General features: G+C 38.8%; 2 non-coding genes across 2 annotated transcripts; both read right to left on the bottom strand.

Annotated features, from left to right (window-relative positions):
- Nucleotides 1–5,866: 5,866 nt before the first annotated feature.
- trnaa-agc (transfer RNA alanine (anticodon AGC)) lies at nt 5,867–5,939 on the bottom strand. Its single transcript has one exon. It is a non-coding gene; the product is annotated as a tRNA-Ala (tRNA).
- A 1,871-nt stretch (nt 5,940–7,810) lies between these two features.
- Nucleotides 7,811–7,893, bottom strand: trnal-cag (transfer RNA leucine (anticodon CAG)). The gene has a single exon. It is a non-coding gene; the product is annotated as a tRNA-Leu (tRNA).
- Nucleotides 7,894–12,117: the final 4,224 nt, after the last annotated feature.

The raw sequence follows: 12,117 nt of genomic DNA, 5'->3' as shown, positions 1-12,117 counted from the left end.
AGTACGTGAGTTTAAACACGTTGCACCCTCACTTTATAATGCAACATCAACGCTCTGTTAGTACATTATACAGTTTGGTGTGTTCTTTGAAAGGGGAATTAGCTCAAATGGTAGAATGCTTGCTTAGCACGTGAGAGGTAGCGGGATCGATGCCCGCATTCTCCAGAAACATTATGATTATTTAAGGGTAACATGTAATATGAAACTTGTTGCGGCATTGCTTAATGAAACACAGCATCAAAAATTTGGTCAGGATCTAAGTGAGTCTTTAAGGCAACATAAAATACGTGGGTATTAATATGTAAAACTCAGTGCATTATTAGGCTGCACATAAATATAGATTTAAACTGGGCGTAAGGCAAGGCAAGGCAAGGCAAGGCAAGTTTATTTGTATAGCACCTTTCATACACAGTGGCAATTCAAAGTGCTTTACATAAGGAAAAATTAAAAGCATTAAAACATTCCTGAGATCTAGAACCTCAGAAAGACTTCTTGCAAACATTTAGTTACAATTAAGACAACATGAAATTCAAACAAGAGAGATAAAAATTAAGAACATGAAAAATTAAAAGAAAATATTGTAAAATATACCCTACAATTTGGGAAATACGAAATTAAAACAAGAGAGATAAGCAATTAAAACATGAAAACTAAAAGAAAATATAGTAAAATATACACTACAATTTAGAATGTACACTACTCTATAAAAAGAATTATTAAGAGCATGAAAAACTAAAAGAAATAGGGTAATAGCAAAAATTTCGAGCTCAATCATAGGCACAAGAAAAAAGAAAAGTTTTTAACCTGGATTTAAACATTTCTACATTTGCGGAACATCTAATATCTCCTGGCAGTCTGTTCCAGTTATATGCAGCCCAACAGCTAAATGCTGCTTCACCATGTTTAGTTTGGACTCTGAGCTCAACTAGCTGACCTGAGTCCATGGATCTAAGAGATCTACTAGGTTTATATTCTCTAAACATATCTGAGATGTATTCTGGGCCGAACCCATTCAGTGATTTATAGACCAGTAGCAGCACTTTAAATTCTATTCTGTAACTAACCGGAAGCCAGTGTAGAGATTTTAGAACTGGAGTGATGTGCTCAGTTCTCTTCGTCTTAGTTAAAACTCTAGCAGCAGCGTTCTGAATGAGCTGTAACTGTTTAATTGTCTTTTTGGGAAGTCCAGTTAAGAGACCATTACAATAGTCCACCCTACTGGAGATAAAAGCATGGATCAGCTTCTCTAGGTCTTGTTGGCACACTAGACCCTTGATTTTGGCTATATTTCTAAGATGGTAGAAGGCTGTTTTGGTGATGGTTTTAATATGGCTGGTGAATGTAAGATCTGAGTCTATTAGCACGCCAAGATTTCGGACTTGGTCTTTGGTTTTTAGAGCCCGGGAACTGAGGTGCTCACTGACACTAGACCTCTTTTCTTTGCTGCCAAACACCACAATCTCTGTTTTGTCCTTATTTAATTGTAAAAAATTCTGGCTCATCCAGTTATTGATGTCCTCCAGACACTGACACAGTGAATCTATTGGGCTGTAATCATCTGATGAGAGAGCCAGATATATCTGTGTGTCATCTGCATAACTATGGTAATCAATGTTGTTAGCCTGTAGCATTTGGCCTAATGGCAGCATACAGTGCCTTGCAAAAGTATTCAGCCCCCTTGAACTTTTCAACCTTTTGCCACATTTCAGGCTTCAAACATAACGATATGAAATTGTAATTTTTTGTGAAGAATCAACAACAAGTGGGACACAATCGTGAAGTGGAACGAAATTTATTGGATATTTTAAACTTTTTTTAGAAATAAAAAACTAAAAAGTGGGGTGTGCAATATTATTCAGCCCCTTTACTTTCAGTGCAGCAAACTCACTCCAGAAGTTCAGTGAGGATCTCTGAATGATCCAATGTTGACCTAAATGACTGATGGTGATAAATAGAATCCACCTGTGTGTAATCAAGTCTCCGTATAAATGCACCTGCTCTGTGACAGTCTCAGAGTTCTGTTTAAAGCGCAGAGAGCATCATGAAGACCAAGGAACACACCAGGCAGGTCCGAGATACTGTTGTGGAGAAGTTTAAAGCCGGATTTGGATACAAAAAGATTTCCCAAGCTTTAAACATCTCAAGGAGCACTGTGCAAGCGATCATATTGAAATGGAAGGAGTATCAGACCACTGCAAATCTACCAAGACCCGGCCGTCCCTCTAAACTTTCAGCTCAAACAAGGAGAAGACTGATCAGAGATGCAGCCAAGAGGCCCATGATCACTCTGAATGAACTGCAGAGATCTACAGCTGAGGTGGGAGAATCTGTCCATAGGACACAATCAGTCGTACACTGCACAAATCTGGCCTTTATGGAAGAGTGGCAAGAAGAAAGCCATTTCTCAAAGATATCTATAAAAAGTCACCTGGGAGACACACCAAACATGTGGAAGAAGGTGCTCTGGTCAGATGAAACCAAAATCTAACTTTTTGGCCACAATGCAAAACGTTATGTTTGGCGTAAAAGCAACACAGCTCATCACCCTGAACACACCATCCCCACTGTCAAACATGGTGGTGGCAGCATCATGGTTTGGGCCTGCTTTTCTTCAGCAGGGACAGGGAAGATGGTTAAAATTGATGGGAAGATGGATGGAGCCAAATACAGGACCATTCTGGAAGAAAACCTGTTGCAGTCTGCAAAAGACCTGAGACTGGGACGGAGATTTATCTTCCAACAAGACAATGATCCAAAACATAAAGCAAAATCTACAATGGAATGGTTCACAAATAAACGTATCCAGGTGTTAGAATGGCCAAGTCAAAGTCCAGACCTGAATCCCATCGAGAATCTGTGGAAAGAGCTGAAAACTGCTGTTCACAAACGCTCTCCATCCAACCTCACTGAGCTCGAGCTGTTTTGCAAGGAAGAATGGGCAAAAATTTCTGTCTCTCGATGTGCAAAACTGATAGAGACATACCCCAAGCGACTTGCAGCTGTAATCGCAGCAAAAGGTGGCGCTACAAAGTATTAACGCAAGGGGGCTGAATAATATTGCACGCCCCACTTTTCAGTTTTTTATTTCTAAAAAAAAGTTTAAAATATCCAATAAATTTTGTTCCACTTCACGATTGTGTCCCACTTGTTGTTAATTCTTCACAAAAAATTACAATTTCATATCGTTATGTTTGAAGCCTGAAATGTGGCAAAAGGTTGAAAAGTTCAAGGGGGCTGAATACTTTTGCAAGGCACTGTATGTTAGAGGGTTAAAGACATAAGTTTGTATGAAGCACTAGCAGTCAGAAGTGGGATTCAAACCCAGACCTCCATGGGACACTGTGACCTGAACTCAGCATTTTAGACCGCATCCTGACTAGCTTGGGTACCATCACCACCACCCTCGCCCCACACGGACTAATATTTGTACGAACTGCTTAATCTTTTCACATTATTATGTATGGTAAATGTACTGAATGTAACCCATTTGCTGCACTGTACACTTTGTCACTAGGCTGTAAATCATATATCAATCGAAAGGGAGCCCCATATGAGATCTCCAACTGACCAAATAATGTTTTTTTGAAAGGGTTCTTTTTGTGTTCTTGGTAGAACTGTTTCTACTTGAAGAACCCTTTAGTATAATTCAAGGTTCTTTGCTAACTCAATTTGATTTTTATGAATTTTTTTTTCTCTTGCCACATATAAATGCACAAAACATTTTAATGACTGGAAAACAGTCGTGCAGTTGATACAGAAAAAAAAGGAAAAAGGTGAAAGAAAGGAATCTGTTTGTAATCCACCTGCAAAATTCTCCTCAAGAGGTGTTTTTCTTTGTGTGTAAACAGCAACAGCCTTCACCTAAAACTTTATATAATCACCCTCAAGAGAGACAGCCCAGGTTTTCACATCCCGGATAGCTCAGTCGGTAGATCATCAGACTTTTAATCTGAGGGTCCAGGGTTCAAGTCCTTGTTCGGGCGAGTTGTTTCTGACTGTGTTGTGTAAGCGGCATTGTCCCGTAGTACATGGTTTGTTTAGAAAGTCTAAATGTTATTTACTACTAATCTCACAGGGAAATGTGCTTAAAAGTTTGCACTGCTTCTGCATTGGAGAATGCGATCATCGATCCAGCTACTTCTCGCATGCTAAGCGAGCGCGATACCGTTTGAGCTAATTCCCCTTACGATTAATCCCCTTTAGCCTTTTGTAAATTGTAATGTACTATCAGAGCGTTGATGCTGCATTATAAAGTGAGGGTGCAACGTGTTTAAGCTCACATACTCTTTTCTGTATTATACCTTGCTTTTAAACCATCACAGACTTTTATCGCAGACTTTAGGACGAACTAAACCCAATCAAAACTGTCTTTGTACCACTGATAGACTGACTTAAGGGTTGATGCTGCATTTTAAAGGGGATGTCGTGAGTTTCAGCTGTTCATCTTCTATGAAGCAGTTTCACCAGAAGAAAAACCATTAAAAAGTCACGTACCGCTACTTTAACAAAAAGTCGTTTCAGATAAAACTCCGAGACATTTCAAAATTGGAGAATTATAAGTTATTGTGTGTTTGTGTAGCCCAATTAAAATTTGGAGATTACTAATATTTTGTTTATGTTAATTTATAACTAGTAAATAAGTTGTTCTTATTTGTTCTGTAAATAATGTTCTGGTTGTTTTATGCTGTTTAAAGTAAAGTGTATGTATAGCCCTCCCTTGATTTATTTTTAAGCCAATCAGCATGAACTGTCACAGGTCGGGAAAAGAGCGGGAGAAAGTGGGTGGAAAAAGAAGAAAAAAGTGGAGAAAATAGCGTGATGTGAAACAAGTGTCATGTAAGCGGGTAAAACACCTGTTTAGGATTTATCTCTCTTGATGCGTAAAGACAAACGGACAGTGAGTCTTATATTAACATCTTACAGTCGATTAGTGACATTGTTTATGCTGCATCAGCCGTGAACTTCGTCTCTTGAGTTTCGCGCATGGACATTGAAGGCAGTACGCTTCCTCAGCAGCTGTGATGATTACAGTGGATTAAAAGCATCGGATAAACTCTGATTGTTTCATCCAAGATCAAAAGGAAAAAGACTGGTGGATTTTTTCTGTTTCATCCATGTAAACAAAGAACGTGGACAGCTCCACCACAACCGACCAAATATACTTCATGATCTGTGCTGATTGGGACTATTAGGTTGGATCAGGCCTGCAACGGAAATTTTGGGTACCCTTTTTTTTAGTTAGTTATTTACCTAACTTAGGAGAGATTGATAATATTTTGAATATTACTGATGGTAATTTGAGTGAATCTGTATTATAACATTTTTGTAAAATATATTGGGGTTTGAAATGCATATTAATGATTGTGTAAATGAGTAAATAGTTAATTTGTTTAAGTATTATTAACGTATACAAGTTTGGTATGTGAGTCAGGGATAATGTTAATACAGCTACTGTAAATGGTGTTAGTCGCAGGTTTTTTTGTGCAAGGTTAGTACCACATATATATAGGGAAATTGAAGTAGTTTTTTCGGTTTAAATAAGAGTATAGCTTAAATATAAAATAATCGTAAGTACTGATAAGTAGTGGCCCTTTTAAATCCTTACATTACCACAAAGAAAGAGATTTCTTAAACAATTAAAAGAAGTCAGGGAGTGCTTTCCAAATACAGCCAGGGGTGCTAGGGGACGCTATATTTGTCAATTTAAACATGTCAAAAAAGGTCTTTAAACCAAACGATTTGAGTAAAAATAGAGCATAACTGTCACTGTAGAACTTACAGACTGACCTAATGTTTGATGCAGCGTTTCAGTGAGCAACGACTTTTATATTATGTGTTGCCTTAAGTGATCATAATGTTTCAGCATTGGAGAATGTGGGCATCGATCCCACTACCTCTCGCATGCTAAGCGAGCGCTCTACCATTTGAGCTAATTCCCCTTACACAGAACCTTCCTTTAGAATTTGTAAATTGTAATGTACTAACAGAGCGTTGATGCTGCATTATAAAGTGAGGGTGCAACGTGTTTAAGCTCACGTACTGTTTTCTGTATTACGCTATGTTTTTAAACCATCACAGACTCAGTTTATTTAAAACGTTGATCTTAGCCTTTAGGACGAACAATGTGAGGTCTTTTATGAAGTGCATTTTTTCTTTGATTTTGTTGGACCTGTAGGAGATTGTCCTGTTCTTGTTGCAGCTCTGCTGGAGGGTTATTTTCTTGGTGTTTGTGGTGGTGGTGGGGGGGTCTTTGTTCCCATTTTGGTTTATTTAGTATATGATGTACTTTACATCCATTTAAATAATGTGAACATTTCCATTTTTGTCGTAAAATACTGCTGTAACAATGTAAATGGACGCTGAATAAACATACTTAAATGGATATTTAAGTATTTAAGTACATATTTAAATGGATGTAAAGTACATCATATACTAAATAAACCAAAATGGGAACAAAGACCCCACCACCACCACCACCACAAACACCAAAAAAATAACCCTCCAGCAGAGCTGCAACAATAAACAGAACAAGATCAGGATGAATACATGATTCAGTTTCTCAGATTTTCAGTGATCAGAAGCCTGGGTCCTGGCATCCATGTGGATGTTACTTTGACACGTACCACCTACCTCAGCATTGTTGCAGACCATGTTCACCCTTTGATGAAAACTGTATTCCCTAATGGCTGTAAGTAGATTTGTTTAAATCATGAGCTGTCAGAAGTGGGATTTGAACACATAAACTGCTTAATCTTTTCACATTATTATGTATTGTAAATGTACTGACTGTAACCCATCTGCTGCACTGTACACTTTGTCACTAGGCTGTAAACCTAGTGGCTCAAATGGTAGAGCGCTTGCTTAGCATGCGAGAGGTAGTGGGATCGATGCCCACATTCTCCAGTATAGAAACATTATGATCATTTTGCAATCTGAAAAGATGAAATTACGGTCAAATTCGTTGCAGCATTAACCATAAGGCTAGTCTGTCCGTGTTACAATGTCAGTAACGCCCTATTTACGCTCAAACAGTTTTGTTTACATACCTTTTTTGTTTTGTTTTGACAGAAACGCATAAACTTATAATTTTTTATAATGTTTTATTATTTGATACTGTTACAATTGATACATTATAAAGTATTGTACATATTTAAGTTCGGTGGCATAATTGGCCATAGCTTGCTTTTAAAAAACGACTACAGTGCGCCATCTACAGGCCATTCTTGGTACGTCTTGTTAAAACGTAGCCAATGTAAAACTGGTGCCCACACTTCTGTGGCTTGGGATCTACTATTTCAGTCAACAGGTCATCGGGATCTACTTTTTAAAAAGGTTGGCCTGATCATTTTTCAAGAATGCTTTAAAGCTTTTTTAAATGCGCTTCATTTGCCTGTATTGATATTCAGCAAACCCAATTCCAAAAATGTTTAGACAGAAGAGAAAATGTCAATGTAAATAGACAGCAGTTTGTAAAAGATGTTATTTATATTCTAGCATACAAACATACATCGCTCCAAAATATGAATGAACGCTTCAGTCAGGGTTGCCAGATTGCGCATTTAAAAGCCCGCCAAAATGCATGGAAAACAGAAAAACAGCCGATAATCAGCGCTTAAACAAAATTAAACCAGTTAAACATGACCTACTACTGCTGATATCTCACAAATCAGTGATTACAAATTAATAATGGCATTTGAAATAATAAAAAACTAAGACTAACTAGTACTAAGATTTGTACTAACTGTTATTTCTTTTCACATTATTATGTATGGTAGAAAGGTAAAGATGTAAATTTGTATAAAGTATGAGCTGTCAGAAGTGGGATTCGAACCCACGCCTCCAGGGGAGACTGCGACCTGAACGCAGCGCCTTAGACCGCTCGGCCATCCTGACTAGCTGGAGCACCACACACATCACCCTCGCCCCACACAGACTGAGATTTGTACAAACTCCTGAATCTTTTCACATTATTATGTATGGTAAATTTACTGACTGTAACCCATTTGCTGCACTGTACACTTTGTCACTAGGCTGTAAATCATATATCAATAGAAAGGGAGCCCCATATGAGATCTCCAACTGACCAAATGATGTTTTTTGGGTGGACCATTCTTAGCACTGTAACGGCACTAGCGTGTTAGGGTGAACTCATATGCGTGTGAAGGCAGACGAGTAAATACTTTTGGCAATAAAACCTTTTTATATTAATTGTTAAAATTCTTGAAAGTTTTACATGACAACGTATGTTAAAGTTTGTAATTTATGTCACATCCTTGTGGGATTAAAGCAGGTTGCAGAGCCCGAATAGCTCAGTCGGTAGAGCAGTAATGTCCCGTACTACATGGTTTATTTAGAATGATGAAGAATTTGTACTTTGTGAGATATTTCTAAGTGAAATAGCATGTACTTGATCAGCTTGAAATAATAGCACACTGTATGTGTAACATGTTCTCCACACCAACTAGTTGTACGCTCAGCCGTTTCAAACAAACTGTAGTAATTGCACTACATTAAACAGTTGGTATATCCTGCACTATTCTGGACCTTACATAATGCAGCATCAACACAAGTGTTACTTTTTTTGCGGAAGCATTTCTGCACGCAGGTGTTCCCACAGGGACGCAATTCAACAGCGCACCTCAAGCAAGTAGTTCTTCACCAAAACAGTGCAGTAACACATTTAACATGAATGTCACCCACCAAGACAATTACAGAAGAAGTAGTACTACTGAGTACTAATACTACTGAGTACCAATACCAGTTATTACTACTACTTCTTATTAGTTGTGGCGCGCTACGAGTAAAGGCACCAACGGAATATTAGCGTTCCGCTGTTGCCAGATTGGGCGGTTTTCCTCCTAATTGGGCGGGGTTTTTTTTTTTCAAAGACAATTTAATAGCATTTAAATAACACTTCTATTGAAAATATAATGTTCAGTTTTAAGAAGCCCCAACATTGTACAAGGCTATTAAAAGTAAAGTCAATTTTCAATGCTGATTTGGCTTAATAGTGTTGGTCAGAATGTATCATATTCCTGAAAGAAAATTAAAGTTTGTTTTCCATGCATTCACACTAGCATGTTCTGGGGTTCAAATGAGTCTCATCAGTACACACAAGTTTGCAGTCAAATGATCAAGTATTGCACAGGAATATCTTTGAAATTCTGTTAAGGTTATAGGCTGTATTTTAGTTTTTCACTTGTCAGGGAAAATGAGAAAAAAATAAAAAAAGCGTATTATGCTAGGCTTGATGTAATTCTACATGGTACTCACTGCCATAGGTAAACGAGTGAGTGACCAAAACGCTACTAGATCAACAGCCACTAGCCACATACAAAAAATAAGGTATCAGACAGTTTCTGTGCCGCCCCTGTGTGATTAATGGTCTCAGTTTGGCCACCCCTATGAAAACTGTCTGGCTTTGCCACTGTCTACAGTTGAAAAAGAAGCAGAGACGAAATAGCTGATAAGAGATGAAGGACTAATTCAGTGGTGTATTCAGCTTGTATTTCTTGCCAGAAACCAGAAAAGAGGTTTGCAGGTACAGCCATCCAATTTTGGTGTTTTTAGCAGTTTTTCTGACATTTGTATTATTCATATCGATATCGGAATTATATCGTATCGACCGAAATTAGGAGTTATATTGTGATATAAATTTTAGCCATATCGTCCAGCCCTGGATCAGTATAAATACATGATTAAATTTCTCACATTTTCAGTGATCAAAAGCCTGGGTCCTGGCATCCATGTGGATGTTACTTTGACACGTACCACCTACCTCAGCATTGTTGCAGACCATGTACACCCTTTGATGAAAACTGTATTCCCTGATGGCTGTGTCCTCTAAAGATGTAAATTTGTATAAAGCATGAGCTGTCAGAAGTGGGATTCGAACCCACGCCTCCAGGGGAGACTGCGACCTGAACGCAGCGCCTCAGACCGCTCGGCCACCCTGACTTGAATGTCCTTTAGCAAAGCCAATTCTCCTCAACACCCCCACATGGCCAAAGATTTGTACGAACTGCTAAATCTTTTCACATTATTATGTATGTTAGAGGGTTAAAGACCTAAAGGTTCGACTCCTGGCTGGCTCGGTTACCTTATGCCTTTTTTTTGTCTCTCTAACTCTTTGTGTATGGAGCACAAACAATGCATCCAACAATGGAGGTCTTAAGTGAAAAATACTTGTCAGAGCGGAAAGAAGTGGCTGATGCTGTTGGAACTATGACTGCAGTCTATCAGGGAGCAGCCGACATGAGCCACCAGTGGCAGACTGCTGGGAAGCCGTGATCGTATAGTGGTTAGTCCTCTGCGTTGTGGCTGCAGCAACCCCGGTTCGAATCTGGGTCACGGCACTGTCTTTTTGTATGCCGTGCTTCGAAGGTTCCTATTCTCACTCTTTTTTTGTCTCTCTAACTCCTTGTGTATGGTTCTCTGTACCCCAGATCCAACAATGCAGGTCTTGTCAAGGTGACAAAGACTTGGCAGAGCAGAATGAAGTGGCTGATTCTGGCGTCAGCCGGTGCTGAGCCTTGCAGTTTCCCATATGGTCTAGCGGTCAGGATTCCTGATTTTTACCCAGGTTTTCGACTTCTGCTATGGGAATTGGCCTTTATGATTGGACTCGAGCAAAACTCTGTGTATTAGTTCCTCGGCGCCTTGTTGCTGTAGCTCAAGCAGCTTGCAGTTCAAATCTCAGGACATGTGGGGGTGTTGAGCAAAATTGGCATTGGTAATGTGCAAGCAAGTCAGGATGGCCAAGCAGTCGTTCAGCTCGCAGTCTCCCCTGGAGCCGTGGGTTCGAATTCCTCTTCTGACAGCTCATGCTTTATACCTTCAAAATGGGAACAAAGATGCAAATGCACATAAGGTATTACAGTTACATATAATCACAAACACCCCACCACCACCATTAAAAAGAAAACCCTCCAGCAGCACTGCAACAAGAACAGAACTATCTCCTACAAGTCCAACAAAATCAAAGAGAATGCACTTCATAAAAGATCTCATCCCCGAATATGGCTGCATGTTGGCACTGTCGGCTGACTGAGACTTTTTGAACTGCACTATTTTGGCATCAACCCTTAAGTCCGTCTGTCAGTGGTACAAAGACAGTTATGCAGCATTAACACTCTGCTCTGTCAGTACATTACAATTTGCAAAGGGTAAAGGAGGTTCATAGTAGGGGGAATGAGCTCAAATGGCTGAGCGCTCGCTTAGAATGTGAGAGGTAGCGGTATCGATGCCCACATTCTCCTGTGCAGAAACATTATGATCATTTAAGGCATCACGTAATATGAAACTTGTTGCGTCAATGCTCACTGAAACGCAGCATCAAAATTTACAATGTAACAATAACATTTATGCTCTATTTTCACTCAAATCATTTTTTAATTTTTTAAAAGATTTTTTAAAAATAATTTTTGATTTTTAAATTGACAAACGCAATAACTTGTAATTTTTCAATTTTGAAATGTTTTTGGTTAAAGCAGCGGTACGTGACATTTTGTTGGTTTTTCATCTGGTGAACTGCTTTGTAAAAGATAAACAGCTGAAACTCACGACATCCCCTTTAAATGCAGCATCAACCCTTAAGTCAGTCTGTCAGTGGTACAAAGACAGTTATTATTTTTTTCAGTTCGTCCTAAAAGCTGGGATGAACATTTTAAATAAACTGAGTCTGTGATGATATAAAAGCACCACATAATATAGAAAAGAGTATGTGAGATTAAACACGTTGCACTCCTACTTAATGCAGCATCAACGCTCTGTTAATCCATTAAAATTTACAAAGAGTAAAGGATAGTTTTTGTAATAGAAAACTAAGACTAACTAGGACTAAGATTTGTACGAACTGTTATATCTTTTCACATTATTATGTATGGTAGTGGGTTAATGACATAAATTTATATCAAGTATGTGCTGTCAGAAGTGGGATTCAAACCTACGGCTCCAGGGGAGACTGCGACCTGAACGCAGCGCCTTAGACCGCTCGGCCATCCTGTCTAGCCAGGATATGATTAATACCACTCTCACCCCACACGGACTAAGATTTGTACAAACTCCTTAATCTGTAACCCATTTGCTGCACTGTACACTTTGTCACTAGGCTGTAAA

The sequence above is a fragment of the Trichomycterus rosablanca genome, unplaced genomic scaffold, assembly GCF_030014385.1.
Source record: "Trichomycterus rosablanca isolate fTriRos1 unplaced genomic scaffold, fTriRos1.hap1 scaffold_253, whole genome shotgun sequence".
Classification (NCBI taxonomy): domain Eukaryota; kingdom Metazoa; phylum Chordata; class Actinopteri; order Siluriformes; family Trichomycteridae; genus Trichomycterus; species Trichomycterus rosablanca.
Note: the sequence above shows the minus strand (reverse complement) of the source record. Positions and strands in the feature narration are given on the sequence as shown.